At 46.5% G+C, this 20472-nt stretch overlaps 1 protein-coding gene across 2 annotated transcripts in view; it reads right to left on the bottom strand.

The window, feature by feature from the left end:
• Positions 1-234: 234 nt before the first annotated feature.
• The window catches only part of LOC120978679 (L-selectin-like), an 869073-nt gene continuing 848835 nt past the window's right edge, over positions 235-20472 (bottom strand). For both annotated transcript variants that reach the window (XM_040406944.1, XM_040406945.1), the window contains one exon: positions 235-363. The gene's annotated coding sequence lies outside the window, so the exon portion shown is untranslated. The remainder of the gene's footprint in view (positions 364-20472) is intronic.

Raw genomic sequence — 20472 nt, 5'->3', positions numbered from 1 at the left:
TTGACTGGGTGAGTCAATAGGCTTAGCAGCACCCATTCATAGTTCTAGGCGATAGAGAGCCACCATACTCTTTACATTATCCAGTGCTTAGACTTGACCACTCTATATGAACCCCTACATTTGTGTGAACCATGCTATGTACAGTATAACCCATCTCTATATTGAGCTTCAATACATTACCATGTTGTTTTTTTTATTATAAAGTAATAAACAATATAAATATGCAATTATTACCTTTCTTCAGCCGTCGGTTAGCTAGCCAAAAAAATATTGCTAGGAGTAATGCACTAGTAGCAGTGGCCAGGCCAATTATTAATACTGCTTTAGCATGGTCCTTCTGATGATACTGAAATCTCTGTTGTGCTAAAGAAATAAACACATTTATGAGAATTAATTACTGATTAATTGACTACAGATAAATAATATTACTGTACACAGGCTAAAAGGTTTGAAAAATGTATTATCCAAGAATGAGTGCAATAATATTAATAATAAAATGGCATACAATTAAGCTTTCATTATTATACAAGTTTTTATTAATCAGATTGCTCTTACCAAGCAGTTTTTGACTTATAAAAGTGAGTAGTGTGGTCTCAGACAAGGACGTTTAATTGTACCTTTACCTGTTGCATTTTTCCTACGGTTTATAAATGGACAATTAAGCAGATTTTAGTGCATTGATTGCAGCGCATAGAGTGGTCACAGCCATGGGATGTCCAACTGCACCTGTATTTTCTCCCAAAAATCTGTTGCAATTTCTCTAGCATATCCACAGGTGAAACTCGAAAAATTATAATATCGTGCAAAGTTAATTTATTTCAGTAATGCAACTTAAAAGGTTAAACTTATATAGGAGATAGACTCATTACTAGGGTTGAGCGAACCCAAACTGTAAAGTTCGGGTTCATAGCAAACTTTAGGATTTTTGGACCCCGAACATTTCAGTAAAAGTTCGGGTTTGGTATTCGGCGATTTATTGGCGCTTTTTGAAAGGCTGCTGAGCAGCCAATCAACAAGCGTTTAACTCTGTGCCCTTAGAAGCCATCACAGCCATGCCTACTAATGGACTGGATTCAATGAAGACCATTTTGGCACCACACAGATATAAACCAAAAGGGACCCAGCATGCATGTAGGACCTGCACTTCCTGGATTTCATGGTCGCTGCCATGGCACCCAACAGGTGAGCTTTAGTGTTAGGACCCGTCTTATAGAGATCGCCTTGAGGTGCGGCAGACGGGCTCAAATGATTTTGTACCAAATTTGCATCTCTAAGTTATTAGCATAGCATAGCATTTGCAATGTAATATACTTTTGTACTCTATTTGGTTTGCAGAGTGCTGTTGCACTGTGTTTTTCAGATATATATTTGCAGCCACAATCAATGTGCACCTGCGCATTGGGATGTGCTGACCCCTCCCCCCCCTTTGTGTTTGTATGCTTACTAATGGCATGGCTGTGATTGGCCAGTGCAACATGTGACCCAGCCTCTATATAAGCTGGAGTCACGTAGCGCTGCACATCAATCTGCTGTGCTTAGTGTAGGGATAGGATGCTGCTGCTATGAGGGAGAGAATAGAAAAGAAACTTTAATCAGAACTGCAATTGAACTCAGCGATCTATATAGATTTAGTTGTGTGGGTGCAGTGCACAATCTTTTTACCCTGCCCTGAGCACAGTGACAGAGAAAAATAACTTTTATCCGTCTGTTAGTTAGGTGGGCGGCGGCAACCATTGTATGCAAGCTCAGTGCACCAGTACTGCATCTGTGCTTTTGTGACATTGAAATCCAAGCTTGAAATACTGCAATAAAAATCTGGGTTTACAAAAACACCAATTTTTGGCAATATCCTACATCTGGTGCCTTTGCATCATTAGTCAGTGTGCAATTTAAGCTAGAAATACAGCTATAATTTTCTGGGTTTTAAAAAACACCCTTTTTGGGCAAAATACAAAATTTTACAGCCCTTGCTGCATCTGTACGTGTGAAATTCAAGCGTGATATACTGCTGTCATACTCTGTTATTAAAAAAAAACACCCCGTTACTGCATCTGTGATTGTAAAACAAGCTTGAAATACTTTTTCTGGCTTTTAAAAAACACTCATTTTTGGCAATAACCTCCATCTTGGCCCTCTGCCACATTAGTCACTGTGCAATTTAAGATAGAAAAACCGCTTTAATATTCTGGGTTTTAAAAAAAACACCCATTTTGGGCAAAATACTTAATTTCCGGCCTTGTCTGCATCTGTCAGTGTGAAATTCAAGCGTTATATACTGCTGTCATATTCTGTTATTTAAAAAAACACCCTTTTTGGCCAAAGTTCTTAATATTGCAGTCTTTGCTGCATCTGTTATTGTTAAAACAAGCTTAAAATACTTCAATAATTTTCTGGGTTTTAAAAAACACCCATTTAGGGCAAAATACCTAATTTGCGGCCTTGTCTGCATCTGTTGTTGTGAGATACACGCGTTAGATACTGTTGTTCTATTCTGTTATTAACCCCTTAAGGACTCGGCCCTATTTCACCTTAAGGACTTGGCCATTTTTTGCAAATCTGACCAGTGTCACTTTAAGTGCTGATAACTTTAAAACGCTTTGACTTATCCAGGCCATTCTGAGATAGTTTTTTCGTCACATATTGTACTTCATGACACTGGTAAAATGAAGTAAAAAAAAAATCATTTTTATTTATAAAAAAAATACCAAATTTACCAAAAAAGTTTAAAAAAAATTGCAAATTTCCAAGTTTAAATTTCTCTACTTCTATAATACATAGTAATACCTCCAAAAATAGTTATTACTTTACATTCCCCATATGTCTACTTCATGTTTGGATCATTTTGGGAATTATATTTTATTTTTTGGGGATGTTACAAGACTTAGAAGTTTAGAAGCAAATCTTGAAATTATTCAGAAATTTTCAAAAACCCAATTTTTAGGGACCAGTTCAGGTCTGAAGTCACTTTGCGAGGCTTACATAATAGAAACCACCCAAAAATGACCCCATTCTAAAAACTACACCCCTCAAGGTATTCAAAACTGATTTTACTAACTTTGTTAACCCTTTAGGTGTTCCACAAGAATTAATGGAAAATAGAGATACAATTTCAAAATTTCACTTTTTTGGCAGATTTTCCATTTTAATAATTTTTTTTCCAGTTACAAAGCAAGGGTTAACAGCCAAACCAAACTCAATACTTATGGCCCTGATTCTGTAGTTTACAGAAACACCCCATATGTGGTCGTAAACTACTGTACGGGCACACGGCAGGGCACAGAAGGAAAGGAATGCCATACGGTTTTTGGAAGGCAGATTTTGCTGGACTGTTTTTTTTTACACCATGTCCCATTTGAAGCCCCCCTGATGCACCCCTAGAGTAGAAACTCAAAAAAAAGTGTCCCCATTTTAGAAACTACAGTATTGTTGGTATTAGTTTAGGGAACATATGATTTTTGGTTGCTCTATATTACACTTTTTGTGAGGCAAGATAACAAGAAATAGCTAGCTGTTTTGGCACCGTTTTTATGTTTGTTATTTACAACATTCATCTGACAGGTTAGATCATGTGATATTTTTATAGACCAGGTTGTCTCGGATTCGGCGATACCTAATATGTATACTTTTTTATTATTTATGTAAGTTTTACACAATGATTTCTTTTTTGAAGCAAAAAAAAATCATGTTTTAGTGTTTCCATAGTCTGAGAGCCATAATTTTTTTCAGTTTTTGGGTGATTACCTTGGGTAGGGTATGATTTTTGCAGGATGAGATGACGGTTTTATTGGCACTATTTTGGGGTGTGTGTGACTTTTTGATTGCTTGCTATTACATTTTTTGTGATGTAGGGTGACAAAAAAATGGTTTTAGCAGTTTTTATATTTTATTTTTTACGGTGTTCATCTGAGGGGTTAGGTCATGTGATATTTTTATAGAGCCGGTCTATACGGACCAAGTTTTTTTTAACTTTATTTGGGGAAAATGAAGTTTTTGTTTATTTTTACTTGAAACTTTTACTTGAAACTTAAACTTATTTTTGGGGGGGAAAACAAAAATTTTTTTACTTTTTTTTTTCACTTTGGGACTTGAAATTTTGGGGGTCTAATCCTTTACAATGCATTCCAATACTTCTGTATGCATTGGCTGTATGAGTAATACTGTGTGTATTACTCATACAGCTTCCAGCCTGTGAGATCCAGGGGGCTGGATCTCACAGGCTCTTCACCGGAAGGCAGCGCCATCAGGTCCCCCCTACAGCCCCATGGGGACCCGATGGCGACACTGCCGCACAGGTAAAAGCCGCAAACCGCAGGGGTCCTTAAGGACTCGGGAACCATGCTGTACCGGTACGTCATGGGTCCCTAAGGGGTTAAAAGAACACCCATTTTTGGCAAGATCCTAAATTTGAGAAATATTAGGAGAGCATCAAATAAGGGAAGTGGTCCCGGTCGTGGTGCTGCTGGTGGAGGTCCTGTTACAGGGAGAGGTCGTGGTCAATCTGTGCCAGCTACACGCACAAGTGAAACACCTTTCTCAGGTGAGAGTAGGCGACAGTACCTTCAGCGGTATTTGGTCGGGCCTAATGCGGCTCTACGAATGGTGAGGCCAGAACAAGTACAGGCGATAGTAGATTGGGTTGCTGACAGTGCCTCCAGTTCGTTCACATTGTCTCCCACCCAGTCTCCTGCTGAAAGATCAGAGTTGGCACCTGCAGCCGATGTCCATCAGTCTTTCATCTCACACCCTTGGAAATCAGCCAAGCAGTCTGAGCACCAAGTCATGCAGCAGTCTCTTCTGCTTTTTGATGACTTTGTTAGCAGGGCTTCCCAGGACCATCCACCTAGCCCTGCCCCAGAAGTGGAAGAGATTAAGTGCACCGATGCCCAACCACTTATGTTTCAAGAGGAGTACATGGGAGGACCATCGCAGCACGTCTCGGATGATGACGAAACACAGGTGCCAACTGCTGGGGTTTTCGAAAGTATGCAGATCGACAAGGAGGACAGGGGTGAAGACTGGGTGGAAGATGATGTGGAGGATAAGGAGGTCCTCGACCCCACATGGAATCAAGGTCATGCGAGTGACCTGTGTAGTTCGGAAATAGAGGCGGTTGTTGCACAGAGCCACCAGCACAGCAGAAGAGGGAGCAGGGTGCAAAAGCGGAGCACCCGTCCCCTAGACAGTACGCCTGCTACTGCCCACTGCAGCAAGGGACCGAGCACACCAAAGCTAGCTCCAAGGAGTTCCCTGGTGTGGCAGTTCCTCAGACAATGTGCTGACGACAAGACACGAGTGGTTTGCACGCTGTGCAATCAGAGCATGAAGCGAGGCATAAACGTTCTCAACCTGAGCACAAACTGCATGACCAGGCATCTAAGTGCAAAGCACGAGCTGCAGTGGAGTAGACACCTCAAAAACCAAGAAAGGTCTCTTGCTTCTTCTGCTTCCTCTTCTGCTGCAGTCTCGGCCTCTTCATCCACCTCTGGAGTGACAGTGCCACCTGCCACCCTGCAAACCGAGGATCTGCGAGCAACAGCACCATCTGGTTCATCAAGCATCTTCACAAAGTCCCACGGAAGCATTCAGCTCTCAATCTCCCAAACACTGGAGCGGAAGAGGAAGTACCCCCCTACCCACCCGCAATCCCTGGCCCTGAATGCCAGCATTTTGAAATTACTGGCCTTTGAAATGCTGTCATTCCGTCTGGTGGAGACGGAGAGTTTTAAAAGCTTTATTACGTTGGCTGTCCCACAGTACGTCGTGCCAAGCCGCCACTACTTTTCCAGGCGTGCCATCCCTTCCCTGCACAACCAAGTGGGGGACAAAATCAGGTGTGCACTGCGCAATGCAATCTGTGGCAAGGTGCACCTCACTAAGGATGCGTGGACCAGTATGCATGGTCAGGGACATTATATCTCCATAACAGTACACTGGGTAAATGTAGTGGCGGATAGCAGTTTGGCACATGTCCTTACACCACCGAGGATTGCAGGGCGCTTTAGTTTGCCTCCGGTTGCTTCCTCCTCCTACTCCGCTTCTTTATCATCTACCGGCTCCTCATCCGGTCAGCGTAACACCTTCACCCACTTTCAGGTCCAGACCACTCATACAGTACGGTCACCTTTACCACCAACTTCAGCACAGCCAGGGGTAATCGACAGCAGGCAGTTTTAAAACTTATCTGTTTGGGGGACAAACCCCACACCGCGCAGGAGATGTGGACGGGCCTTGAACAACAGAGCAATGAGTGATTGGTGCCAGTGAGCCTCAAGCCCGGCCTGGTGGTGTGCGATAATGGGCGAAATCTTGTAGCAACTCTGGGACTAGCCGGTTTGATGCACATCCCTTGCCTTGGCGCATGTGCTGAATTTGGTGGTGCAGAGAATACTTAAAAATTACCCCGATATGTTAGAGCTGCTGCATAAAGTGCAGGCCGTCTGTTCGCGCTTTAGGCGTTCTCACCCTGCAACTGCTCGCCTGTCAGCGCAGCAGCGCAACTTTGGCCTTCCCGCTGACCACCTCATATGCGACGTGCCCACAAGGTGGAACTCCACCTTGCACACACTGGCCAGACTGTTTTGGGTGAAATTCACCAATTTTTGGGTGTGATATACCCCTGATCTACCTAGTAGACACACCCAAACTAATTTAACAAATTTGTCTGTTACATATTCAGGTTCAATATTCTAGGCTCAAAGTATCACACTCTAGTCAGCTAATTAATCCATACCCCCTGAGCAAAGGAAACCCCAATCATCCAAATTATAACAAATAAAGTCTTGAAATATCTTGCTTTGCATGTAATGAGTAGAGTTGAGTGTACACTAGAGTTGAGCGAACACCTGGATGTTCGGGTTCGAGAAGTTCGGCCGAACTTCCCGGAAATGTTCGGGTTCGGGATCCGAACCGAACTTCGTCCCGAACCCGAACCCCATTGAAGTTAATGGGGACCCGAACTTTTGGGCACTAAAAAGGCTTTAAAACAGACCAGGAAAGAGCTAGAGGGCTGCAAAAGGCAGCAACATGTAGGTAAATCCCCTGCAAACAAATGTGGATAGGGAAATGAATTAAAAAAATAAAAAAAATAAAAAAAATTAACCAATATCAATTGGACAGAGGTCCCATAGCAGAGAATCTGGCTTCAAGTCAGCAGAGAATCAGTCTCTTCATGCCATAGCAAAGAATTTGGCTTCATGTCAGCACAGAATCAGACTCTTCATGCCATAGCAGAGAATATGGCTTCATGTCAGCACAGAATCAGTCTTCATGTCATAGCAGAGAATCAGGCTTCACGTCACCCACCACTGGAACAGGCCACTGTCACACATTTAGGCCCCGGCACCCAGACAGAGGAGAGTGGTCCCGTAACAGAGAATCTGGCCTTATGTCAGCGCAGAATCTGTCTTCATGTCATAGCAGAGAATCAGGCTTCACGTCACCCACCACTGGAACAGGCCACTGTCACACATTTAGGCCCCGGCACCCAGACAGAGGAGAGCGGTCCCGTAACAGAGAATCTGGCCTTATGTCAGCGCAGAATCTGTCTTCATGTCATAGCAGAGAATCAGGCCTCACGTCACCCACCACTGGAACATTCCACTGTCACATATTTAGGCCCAGGCACCCAGGCAGAGGAGAGAGGTCGCGTAACAGAGAATCTGGCCTTATGTCAGCACAGAATCTGTCTTCATGTCATAGCAGAGAATCAGGCTTCACGTCACCCACCACTGGAACAGGCCACTGTCACACATTTAGGCCCCGGCACCCAGACAGAGAAGAGCGGTCCCGTAACAGAGAATCTGGCCTTATGTCAGCGCAGAATCTGTCTTCATGTCATAGCAGAGAATCAGGCTTCACGTCACCCACCACTGGAACAGGCCACTGTCACACATTTAGGCCCCGGCACCCAGACAGAGGAGAGCGGTCCCGTAACAGAGAATCTGGCCTTATGTCAGCACAGAATCTGTCTTCATGTCATAGCAGAGAATCAGGCTTCACGTCACCCACCACTGGAACAGGCCACTGTCACACATTTACGCCCCGGCACCCAGACAGAGGAGAGCGGTCCCATAACAGAGAATCTGGCCTTATGTCAGCGCAGAATCTGTCTTCATGTCATAGCAGAGAATCAGGCTTCACGTCACCCACCACTGGAACAGGCCACTGTCACATATTTAGGCCCAGGCACCCAGGCAGCGGAGAGAGGTCGCGTAACAGAGAATCTGGCTTCATGTCAGCACAGAATAAGTCTTCATGTCATAGCAGAGAATCAGGCTTCACGTCACCCACCACTGGAACAGGCCACTGTCACACATTTAGGCCCCGGCACCCAGACAGAGGAGAGGTTCATTCAACTTTGGGTTGCCCCGCAATATAATGGTAAAATGAAATTAAAAATAGTATTGAATGAGGAAGTGCCCAGGAGTAGAATAATATATTGTTAAGGGGAGGTAGTTAATATCTAATCTGCACAAGGGATCCTGTGGGATTTATGCCTGGTTCATTTTTAGTAACGTCAGCTTGTCCACATTGGCTGTAGACAGGCGGCTGCGTTTGTCTGTAATGACGCCCCCTGCCGTGCTGAATACACGTTCAGACAAAACGCTGGCCGCCGAGCAGGCCAGCACCTCCAAGGCATAAAAGGCTAGCTCTGGCCACGTGGACAATTTGGAGACCCAGAAGTTGAATGGGGCCGAACCATCAGTCAGTACGTGGAGGGGTGTGCACAGGTACTGTTCCACCATGTTAGTGAAATGTTGCCTCCTGCTAACACGTTCCGTATCAGGTGGTGGTGCAGTTAGCTGTGGCGTGGTGACAAAACTTTTCCACATCTCTGCCATGCTAACCCTGCCCTCAGAGGAGCTGGCCGTGACACAGCTGCGTTGGCGACATCTTGCTCCTCCTCTGGCTTCGCCTTGGGCTTCCACTGGTTCCCCTGTGACATTTGGGAATGCTCTCAGTAGCGCGTCCACCAACGTGCGCTTGTACTCGCGCATCTTCCTATCACGCTCCAGTGTAGGAAGTAAGGTGGGCACATTGTCTTTGTACCGGGGATCCAGCAGGGTGGCAACCCAGTAGTCTGCACACGTTAAAATGTGGGCAACTCTGCTGGCGTTGCGCAGGCACTGCAGCATGTAGTCGCTCATGTGTGCCAGGCTGCCCAGAGGTAAGGACAAGCTGTCCTCTGTGGGAGGAGTATCGTCATCGTCCTGTGTTTCCCCCCAGCCACGCACCAGTGATGGGCCCAAGCTGCTTTGTGTGCCACCCCGCTGTGAACATGCTTCATCCTCATCCTCCTCCTCCACCTCCTCCTCATCCTCGTCCTCCTCGTCCTCCAGTAGTGGGCCCTGTCTGGCCACATTTGTACCTGGCCTCTGGTGTTGCAAAAAACCTCCCTCTGAGTCACTTCGAAGAGAATGGCCTGAAAGTGCTAAAAATGACCCCTCTTCCTCCTCTTCCTCCTGGGCCACCTCCTCTTCCATCATTGCCCTAAGTGTTTTCTCAAGGAGACATAGAAGTGGTATTGTAACGCTGATAACGGCGTCATCGCAACGGGCCATGTTGGTGGAGTACTCGAAACAGCGCAACAGGGCACACAGGTCTCGCATGGAGGCCCAGTCATTGGTGGTGAAGTGTGTCTGATCCACAGTGCGACTGACCCGTGCGTGCTGCAGCTGAAACTCCACTATGGCCTGCTGCTGCTCGCACAGTCTGTTTAGCAAATGCAAGGTGGAGTTCCACCTGGTGGGTACGTCGCATATGAGGCGGTGAGCGGGAAGGCCGAAGTTACGATGTAGCGCAGACAGACGAGCAGTGGCAGGGTGTGAACGCCGGAAGCACGAACAGACGACCCGCACTTTATGCAGCAGCTCTGACATGTCGGGGTAGTTGCGAATGAACTTCTGCACCACCAAATTCAGCACATGCACCAGGCAAGGGATGTGCGTCAAACCGGCTAGTCCCAGAGCTGCAACGAGATTTTGCCCATTATCGCACACCACCAGGCCGGGCTTGAGGCTCACCGGCAGCAACCACTCGTCGGTCTGTTGTTCTATACCCCGCCACAACTCCTGTGCGGTGTGGGGCCTGTCCCCCAAACATATGAGTTTCAGAATGGCCTGCTGACGTTTTCCCCGGGCTGTGCTGAAGTTGGTGGTGAAGGTGTGTGGCTGACTGGATGAGCAGGTGGAAGAAGAGGAGGAGGAAGCTGAGTAGGAGGAGGAGGAGACAGGAGGCAAAGAATGTTGCCCTGCTATCCTTGGCGGCGGAAGGACGTGCGCCAAACAGCTCTCCGCCTGGGGCCCAGCCGCCACTACATTTACCCAGTGTGCAGTTAGGGAGATATAGCGTCCCTGGCCGTGCTTACTGGTCCACGTATCTGTGGTTAGGTGGACCTTGCCACAGATGGCGTTGCGCAGTGCACACTTGATTTTATCGGATACTTGGTTGTGCAGGGAAGGCACGGCTCTCTTGGAGAAGTAGTGCCGGCTGGGAACAACATACTGTGGGACAGCAAGCGACATGAGCTGTTTGAAGCTGTGTGTGTCCACCAGCCTAAATGACAGCATTTCATAGGCCAGTAGTTTAGAAATGCTGGCATTCAGGGCCAGGGATCGAGGGTGGCTAGGTGGGAATTTACGCTTTCTCTCAAATGTTTGTGAGATGGAGAGCTGAACGCTGTCGTGTGACATGGTTGAGATGCTTGGTGACGCAGGTGGTGGTGTTGGTGGTACATCCCATGTTTGCTGGGCGGCAGGTGCCAACGTTCCTCCAGAGGCAGAGGAAGAGGCCGAGGCGGCGGCAGCAGCAGCAGAAGAGGCCGAGGCGGCGGCAGCAGCAGAAGAGGCCGAGGCGGCAGCAACAGAAGAGGCAGCAGGGGGAGCCTGAGTGACTTCCTTGTTTTTAAGGTGTTTACTCCACTGCAGTTCATGCTTTGCATGCAGGTGCCTGGTCATGCAGGTTGTGCTAAGGTTCAGAACGTTAATGCCTTGCTTCAGGCTCTGATGGCACAGCGTGCAAACCACTCGGGTCTTGTCGTCAGCACATTGTTTGAAGAAGTACCATGCCAGGGAACTCCTTGAAGCTGCCTTTGGGGTGCTCGGTCCCAGATGGCGGCGGTCAGTAGCAGGCGGAGTCTCTTGGCGGCGGGTGTTCTGATTTTGCCCACTGCTCCCTCTTTTGCTACGCTGTTGGCTCGGTCTCACCACTGCCTCTTCCTCCGAACTGTGAAAGTCAGTGGCACGACCTTCATTCCATGTGGGGTCTAGGACCTCATCGTCCCCTGCATCGTCTTCCACCCAGTCTTGATCCCTGACCTCCTGTTCAGTCTGCACACTGCAGAAAGACGCAGCAGTTGGCACCTGTGTTTCGTCATCATCAGAGACGTGCTGAGGTGGTATTCCCATGTCCTCATCATCAGGAAACATAAGTGGTTGTGCGTTATTGCATTCTATCTCTTCCACCCCTGGTGAAGAAGAGCTAGGTGGATGCCCTTGGGAAACCCTGGCAGCAGAGTCTTCAAACAGCATAAGAGACTGCTGCATAACATGAGGCTCAGACAGTTTCCCTGATATGCATGGGGGTGATGTGACAGACTGATGGGCTTGGTTTTCATGCGCCATCTGTGCGCTTTCTGCAGAAGACTGGGTGGGAGATAATGTGAACGTGCTGGATGCACTGTCGCCCACCAAATTGACTAATGCCTGTACCTGCTCAGGCCTTACCATCCTTATAACGGCATTGGGCCCCACCAAATATCCCTGTAAATTCTGGCGGCTACTGGGACCGGAGGTAGTTGGTACACTAGGACGTGTGGCTGTGGCAGAACGGCCACGTCCTCTCCCAGCACCAGAGGGTCCACTAACACCACCACGACCATGTCCACGTCCGCGTCCCTTATTAGATGTTTTCCTCATTGTTTCCGTTCACCACAATTTTGAGAATAGCAAATTTGGGAATAGTTTTTCAACCCAGAAAAAAAAAAGTGCTTTTACGGTCACTACAAATAACTTGACCAGCTAAAACAGTACAGATTTGCTTGAATAGAAATGTGAGACCTGTTTTTTTTTGCACTGTGTGACAGGTTAAGTTTAATCTCAGAATCAGACTTCTATCTGCACGGTAGCGTGTGTCTTAGGTTTTTCTGAATGACACTATCAGTACCTTCAATGTAAGATATCCTTTTTGGGATAGATTTCAAGTAGGCCTCATATACCAGAAACTAGTTATTTTGAGAATGGCAAATTTGGGAATAGTTTTTCAACCCAGAACAAAAAGTGTGCTTTTACGGTCACTACAAATAACTTGACCAGCTAAAACAGTACAGATTTGGTTGAATAGAAATGTCAGGTCTATTTTTTAGGCACTGGGTGACAGGCTCAACTTGCCCCTGATGTAGTATATGGCCAAAAAATAACCAGACTGTTGATGGTTAAATGCACTTCGGTGACACAGGCTCAGCCTGCAGCTGATGTAGGATCTAGCACAAAATAACCACACTATTGATGGTTAAATACACTTGGTGATAGCTTGTGCTGGCGCACCACAAGTCACAAAATGGCCGCCGATCACCCCAGAAAAAAAGTGATCTAAAAACGCTCTGGGCAGCCTCAAAAAAGTGAGCAAGTTAATATTAGCACTTCAATGATCCACAGCTGCAGATCGATCACAGAATGAAGTCTTTTGGAGGAGTTAATCACTGCCTAATCTCGCCCTAACGTCGCAGCTGCAACCTCTCCCTATGCTTCAATCAGCAGAGTGACGTGCAGCGCAACGTGACCCAAGCTTATATAGAGGCTGGGTCACATGCTGCACTGGCCAATCACAGCCATGCCAATAGTAGGCAAGGCTGTGATGGCCTCTTGGGGCAAGTAGTATGACGCTTGTTGATTGGCTGCTTTGCAGCCTTTCAAAAAGCGCCAAGAAAGCGCCGAACACCGAACCCGAACACTGACTTTTACGAAAATGTTCGGGTCCGTGTCACGGACACCCCAAAATTCGGTACGAACTATACAGTTCGGGTTCGCTCATCCCTAGTGTACACCTGGATGTTCGAGTTCGGCTGAACTTCATAAAAAAGTTCGAGTTCGGGACCCCAACTTGACCCCGAACCCCATTGAAGTCAATGGGCACCCGAACTGTTGAGCACTAAAATGGCTGTAAAAAAGTAATGGAAAGGGCTATAGGGCAAATGGCAGCAAAATGTGGTTAAGAGCATGGCAAGTGCTCTGCAAACAAATGTGGATAGGGAAATGACTTAAAATAACATAAAATAAGTAAAAATAAAAAATAATATTCTTGATCTTGGAGGACGAGGTCCATATGGAGTAGGAGGTTGAGGAAGCAGTGGATGTCGCGTGTAGGTGGAAGCGACAGTGGAGGATGAAGAGGTAGCCTACACTGCTTTTTGGTTTTATTTTTTGTTTAAATTAGGGTACACCCCAAAACATTGGGAAATATAATCTGTTACAACCCCCTCCAGCCGTGCTAAATAAACATTCAGACAATACACTGGCTGCAGGGCAGGCCATCACCTCCAAGGCGTAAAGGGCAAGCTCAGGCCATGTGCCCAATTTGGAGACACAGAAGTTGAAGGGGGCAGACCCATCAGTCAGTACGTGTAGGCGTGTGCACACATACTGCCCCACCATGTCGCACGTCCCTGTGATGTTCATGATCCAATTGGATATCTTCTCTATCAACTTTCGATGTTAGTTTTTGTGCCTACCATGTTGATCATGGTTAGCGGCGAATCAGGGTTCAATGCTGGAGAGGGAGAGTGAGAAATGGATACTACATCCAAGGGAGGTCAATGGATGAAATTAAATTTGATCGAGTGGAAATGTGGGGCAAAGTATTAAAGCAGAAGCTTCTAAGTTAAGGAAGGGGCGCTGTAACGGTCACGTACACACACACACACACACACACACACAGGGGGGAGGATAGTGACCACTGCGCTCCACCCTCAACCCTTGCCCTGCCTACTTGCCTCACGAGTCCTGATGACTGGGGACAACTGGAAGGCAGTCCCTAACTTAGTATACGTGCGGGAAGGACAGACAAAAAAAATAACGGATAGTGAACGGACCGGGTCAAAACCAAGAGGACAACGCAGTACAGAGGGATAAGCAAATAAAGGTCAGGAGAAGCTGGGGTCATAAATACCAGGAGAGTCGAGAAGTACCAAAGGAGTCCGCAAAGAATAGTCAGGTGGAAGCAGAGGTCAATATACCAGGAAGGATGCGCAGTACAGGAGGAGCAGGCAAAGGATCGTCAGGGAACAGGATCAGGTAAGTACACAGTTATCCAACAACTGCCAGGAACCTAAATTAACAGGCAACCTGTGGCCAGCAGGCTGCCTGTATTTATAGTGGGGAGTGAGGGTCATGTGACGTGGCCAGCGTCACATGACCGACAGACCGACCAGTCGAGCACCGAGTGATCAGCTCGACGCTCAAGGCAGACCTAGGAGCAGGGAGCCTCCCAGCTAGCAAAGCCGCCCTGGGAACGAGGTCAAACACAGATCCTCGCTCCCGAGGCTAAGCAGCAGGTCTGCGGCTGATGGGAGACCGAGTGTGCCTTCGGCACCCTGTTACAGTACCCCCCCTTTTACGAGGGGCCACCGGACCCAAGACTTCAGGCGATGGCCTTTCAGGGTGTTCTAAATGAAATTTCAAACAAGTCTAGGAGCATGAACCTCCCTGGCAGGTACCCAAGATCTCTGTTCAGGTCCATACCCCTTCCAGTGAATCAGGTACTGCAAGGAAATATGGACCTTCCTGACATCCACTATTTTATACCCCACATACTCGACAGCATCATTAACAAGAACCGGCAGAGGCGAGGCTTTCGATGGTACTACCGGTTAAAAATATTTTTTAAGTAGAGATTTATGGAACACATTATGAATGTGGAATGATTCGGGCAGCTCCAACCTAAATGATACCGGGTTAATCACCTCCGTGATCTTATATGGTCCAATAAAATGAGAAGCAAACTTTTTAGAATCTACCTTAAGAGAGAGATTCTTGGAGGACAACCATACCTTATCCCCAACCTGAAAATTCACCCCCCTTGAACGTCTCCTATCGGCCTTGAGTTTCTGAGAACTTTGAGCCTTTTCTAAGTTCGATTGAACCCGGGCCCAAACTGTGCACAGTTCAGAGGAGAGACTATCCGCCTCAGGGTTAGAGAAGGAGACGGATGACCCAGAATGAAAACGGGGATAGAAACCATGGTTACAAAAGAAAGGTGAAATCCCAGCAGAAGAATTGACACGGTTATTCAAAGCAAATTCAGCCAATGGAAGAAATTTTACCCATAATTGCTGGTCATCAGCAACATACAACCTCAAGAATTGTTCCACTAACTGATTAAGGCGTTCAGTCTTCCCATTACTCTCAGGGTGGTAGGCAGAGGAAAAAGACAATGAAATTTGAAATTTTTGACAGAAGGCCCTCCAGAATTTGGACACAAACTGCACACCCCTGTCAGAAACAATATTTTCCGGGATACCATGCAATCGAACAATTTCTTTCACAAAAATAGACGCCAGGGTTTTGGCATTCGGGAGTTTAGACAGGGGAATGAAACATCTTGCTAAACCTATCGACCACTACCCAAACTACAGTCTTACCCTCTGCCGGCGGTAGGTCAGTTATAAAGTCCATCGAGATATGGGACCAGGGTCTACTGGGATTAGTAGGGGTCGTAGGTTACCAGCAGGGCGAGTCCTAGGTGTCTTGGACCTGGCACAAACCTCACAGGCTGACACGTAGGACTTGACATCCCTAGTTAGAGTGGGCCTCCAATAAGATCTAGAAACCAGATCCTTAGTGCCCTCAACACCCGGATGTCCACAAAAGGCAGAATTGTGACACTCACCCAACAGCTGGAGACGAAATTGTATGGGAACAAACAACTTATCTGTTGGGGTGGATACCGGTGCCAGATGTTGTTCAGACCTAATGCGAGCCGAGATATCCTGGGTTAGAGCTGCTATGAAGATTTTTGTTGGTAGGATGGATTCAGGTGGTACCTCAGTAGGTTGAAAAGCGTGGATGCCCTGAGATAATGCGTCCGCCTTCACATTTTTACTTCCCGGCCTGAACGTAATGGAAAAATCAAAACGAGTAAAAAACAGAGCCCATCTGGCTTGACGGGGATTCAACCTCTTAGCAGACGAGAGAAACATAAGGTTTTTATGGTCAGTGACAACAGTTACACAATGCCTTGCCTCCTCCAGAAAATGCCTCCACTCCTCAAATGCCCATTTAATGGCCAGCAACTCCCTATTCCCTATGTCGTAGTTTCTCTCCGTGGGAGAGAATTTCCTGGAGAAGAAGGCACATGGTCTCAGGTTAGTGAGGCTAAAAGGACCTTGTGAATAGGACTGCTCCTGCGCCGTCCTCGGACGCATCCACCTCCCTAATAAAAGGTCTCTCCTGATCAGGCTGGATCAGAATGGGAGCGCTACTGAATGCCTTTTTTAATTTTTCAAATGAAGAAATGGCCTCAGTAGACCAATTCTCCAAATCCGCTCCTTTCTTAGTAAGGTCGGTCAACGGTTTAGCAATTACGGAAAAATTCATAATAAATTTACGATAGTAATTGGCGAAACCTAAGAACCGTTGTAAGGCCTTTAAGGATGAAGATCTTACCCATTCCTTAATTGCTAGTACCTTACCAGGATCCATCTTGAAGGCGTGAGGAGTCAGAACATGCCCTAGAAACAGAATCTCCTGTACACCAAAGACACATTTCTCTTGCTTAGCGGATAGCTGATTCTCCCTCAACACCTCTAATACTTGTTTAACATGAGACACATGGGATTCGAAGTCAGGAGAGAATATTAAAATGTCGTCAAGATAGACAATAACAAATTTACCTAAGAACTCCCTAAGAATGTCATTCATGAAGTTTTGGAACACAGCTGGGGCATTGCTGAGTCCAAAAGGAATCACCTGATATTCAAAGTGTCCTACCGGAGTATTGAACGCCGTCTTCCATTCGTCTCCCTCCTTGATTCGGATTAGATTATATGCCCCTTTCAGGTCAATTTTGGAAAACCAGGTTGCCCCCAGAACCTGGTTAAATAAATACGGAATCAATGGGAGGGAGTATCTATTCTGGACAGTGATTTTATTTAATCTCCGGTAATCGATACATGGCCTAAAGACCACCATCTCTTTTCTTAACGAAGAAAAACCCCACCCCCATAGGAGAGACAGAAGGTCTAATATGCACTTTACCAAGGCTCTCCTTAATATAATCTTCCATGGCCTTGCATTCGGGCTTAGAAAGATTATAAATTCGCCCCTTAGGAAACTTGGCACCCTCTACTAGCTCTATAGTACAATTATAAGGTCTATGGGGGGGGGGGGGAAGAACCTCCGGGGTTGGTGATGAGAATACATCAGAATATTCCCTAACAACAGTGGGTAAAGTATCAGACTTTACTGAGACCCCAGCCTGTACCACGGACAAGCACGAGTCACACTTAGGCCCCAATCTCACCAACTCCCCCTTGGACCAATCTATAGTGGGGTTATGTAGTCGGAAGTAGAAATAGTAAATTATCCAGCTCACCCGATTTCATCCTGTGACTCTGTGCACGGAGCAGACCCAAGCCAGTCCAGACATCATGAAGTGTAAAAATAGAAGCTCCAGCACTCGTGGTAAAGTTTTGTAGGTCCCGGTCTTTATTGCACCAAAATTGTATAGACATATACAGTGACACCCCTCTTCACTCTCCCAGATTTACGCGTTTCGAACTATACAGTTCTTAGTCATAATCCAATGTGTCCATTTCACTGTGGGTTTATGTAGGCTGAGCTCCCATCAGCCCCAGGAAAAGGGGAGGAGGGGAGCGCAATCCCACAATCAGCCACATATCAGACACCTGTTCAAACATAGTAAAAGTATACACCCGTGTTGAATAAAGCATTTTAAAATCACTAAAATAAGTTCACATGGATCAATTGGAGAAAAATAATGCCATGACAGCAAACACTAAACCTGCCAGAAAAAAAATGAAATAAATTAAATGAAATAAATTGTGTGAAAATATAATCAACCATTTTTCTCTTAGGTGTGTTGCAACCAATTGCATCATGGGGGTGTAACTCCTAAAGCTAACGTATACAGGCATGATCATCCTGTTCTACCTGTTTCATTAACACATCATGATCATGCAAATTCATGGTGATAAATCGTATGGTAGGAACGTAGCTTGAGGAAATGCACCTGCAATTGCATCATGGAGGTGTAACTCCTGAAGCTAACGTATACAGGCATGATCATCCAGGTCTTCCTGTTTCATTGACACATCATTCTCATGCAAATTCATGATGATAAATCGCATGGTGGGAACGTAGCTTAAGGAAATCCAATTGCATCATGGGGGTGTAGCTCCTGAAGCTAACGTATACAGGCATGATCATCCAGCTCTTTCTGTTTCATTGACAGATCATTATCATGCAAATTCATGGTGATAAATCGTATGGTAGGAACGTAGCTTGAGGAAATGAACCCGCAATTGCATCATGGAGGTGTAACTTCTGAAGCTAACGTATACAGGTATGATCATCCAGGTCTTCCTGTTTCATTGGCACATCATTGTCATGCGAATTCATGATGATAAATCACATGGTGGGAACGTAGCTTGAGAAAATGCACTCGCACTTGCACATAGTTCTATCCAATTTTCAGCAATGTTAAAGTATAATATACTCAATCATACAGATCCACGAAACAAATAAGTCCAGGTATAAAAACAATATAAGGACAATACAGAAAAAAGAAGAAAGGTCATGGTTATTATTCCTATATATATAGAAAAATCAATAAACCATTTCAATATAAGAACATTAATTCTTTTTTCATGTTCAGACCCCGTGGATATCTGGTGTTCAATTTCCAGATCCAAAACGCCTCACGTGACAAAATTTTCTGTCTGATGTCACCCCCTCTTTTTGGAACTGACACCCTCTCAAAAGCAAATGTACAGAAACTGCTAACACTGCGGTTGTGTACATTGATAAAATCCCACAGCCACTGGAATATCGAATGTGGCAAATCATTTTATCAATGTACACAACCACAGTGTTAGCAGTTTCTGTACATTTGCTTTTGAGAGGGTGTCAGTTCCAAAAAGAGGGGGTGATTTCAGACAGAAAATTTTGTCACGTGAGGCGTTTTGGATCTGGAAATTGAACACCAGATATCCACGGGGTCTGAACATGAAAAAAGAATTAATGTTCTTATATTGAAATGGTTTATTGATTTTTCTATATGTATTAAGGCATTTGCCTGGATTTGTGGGAGGGGCTGAGGTCCGCCTCCAGCCTATTTAGGGCACCCCCCTTACCTGGCTCCTGCACCGTCTGAGGTCTGAGCTTTGAGAGAGGAAGTCGCTTGTGGAGTTTCTGAAGAGTTACCTGCGAGCCGCTGAATTTCTGAGAGTTTTCGTCGCCGTCTGTTTCTGGATTTGGAGCATTTCTGTTCTATTTTTCACTCGGTTCACTGTGGGTCGCGTTTGCCCGTTAAACTGTGAGTCATTCATACGGTACAGCCGGGGCCTCACGGTTGCCCCTGTACCGGTTCATTTCATTTCATCAAACGCTGCACCAATGTCACGGTTTCTCGTACAAGTCACCAGTATTCATTTCTGTCACGCCTTGTTCATGCACAATTTGTCCACTCCGTACCACTATTCCGGTCAACACCCCTGCAGCATGCGGGCATGGTTTCTGGGCTAATCCCCCATTTCTGTTCATTTCATTTCATAAACGCTGCACTAATGTCACGGTTTTCTCGCATAAGTCACCAGCATCTCATTTCTGTCATGTCTTGTTCAGGCAATCTACCCACACAGTACCAACACTCCGGTCAGCACCCCGGGCTCATCCCCCATTTCTTGTTCAGTCCATATCACCCCACAATCATCCACATTCATGCCCCCCCCTCCTCATGTTCATGTGCACGGCTGCAGGAGCACAGATGCGGTGCACACGGTACACCCTCCCTTCATGACCGCCTTCACTGGGCACACCGCTGCCACAGGCATCCCCTCACCACCGCCTCCGGCCTGTTCCGCCGCTCCTCCTGCCGCGCGTCCCGGTGCCTGGTCTGCCCACGCGCGGCCGGGGTACTGCGCATGCGCGGCGATACGTCGGCGCATGCGCGGTGTCCCGGCGGCCGTTCGCGGCGCATCTGATGCGGGGGGCCGCCGTCGGGCAGTCCGGCTCAGCTGGCCGGCGGAACTCCAGGGCGCGCGGGTCCCACAGCAGGCCCCCTCCTGTGCAGGCTGCAGCAAGGGGGGCATCCAGCACGCCCCAAACTAAGCACCCTCCAGATAAAAATCACCCCAGCAGCCCCACATTAAACGAGAAAAAAGAAAAAAAAAAAAAGGGGCCAAGGGAAGGGATGTCAATTGGTATTCTGCTGCAAGGGAAAAAAAAAAAAAAAAAAGTA

This window comes from Bufo bufo, chromosome 9, assembly GCF_905171765.1.
Source record: "Bufo bufo chromosome 9, aBufBuf1.1, whole genome shotgun sequence".
Lineage (NCBI taxonomy): Eukaryota > Metazoa > Chordata > Amphibia > Anura > Bufonidae > Bufo > Bufo bufo.
Note: the sequence above shows the minus strand (reverse complement) of the source record. Positions and strands in the feature narration are given on the sequence as shown.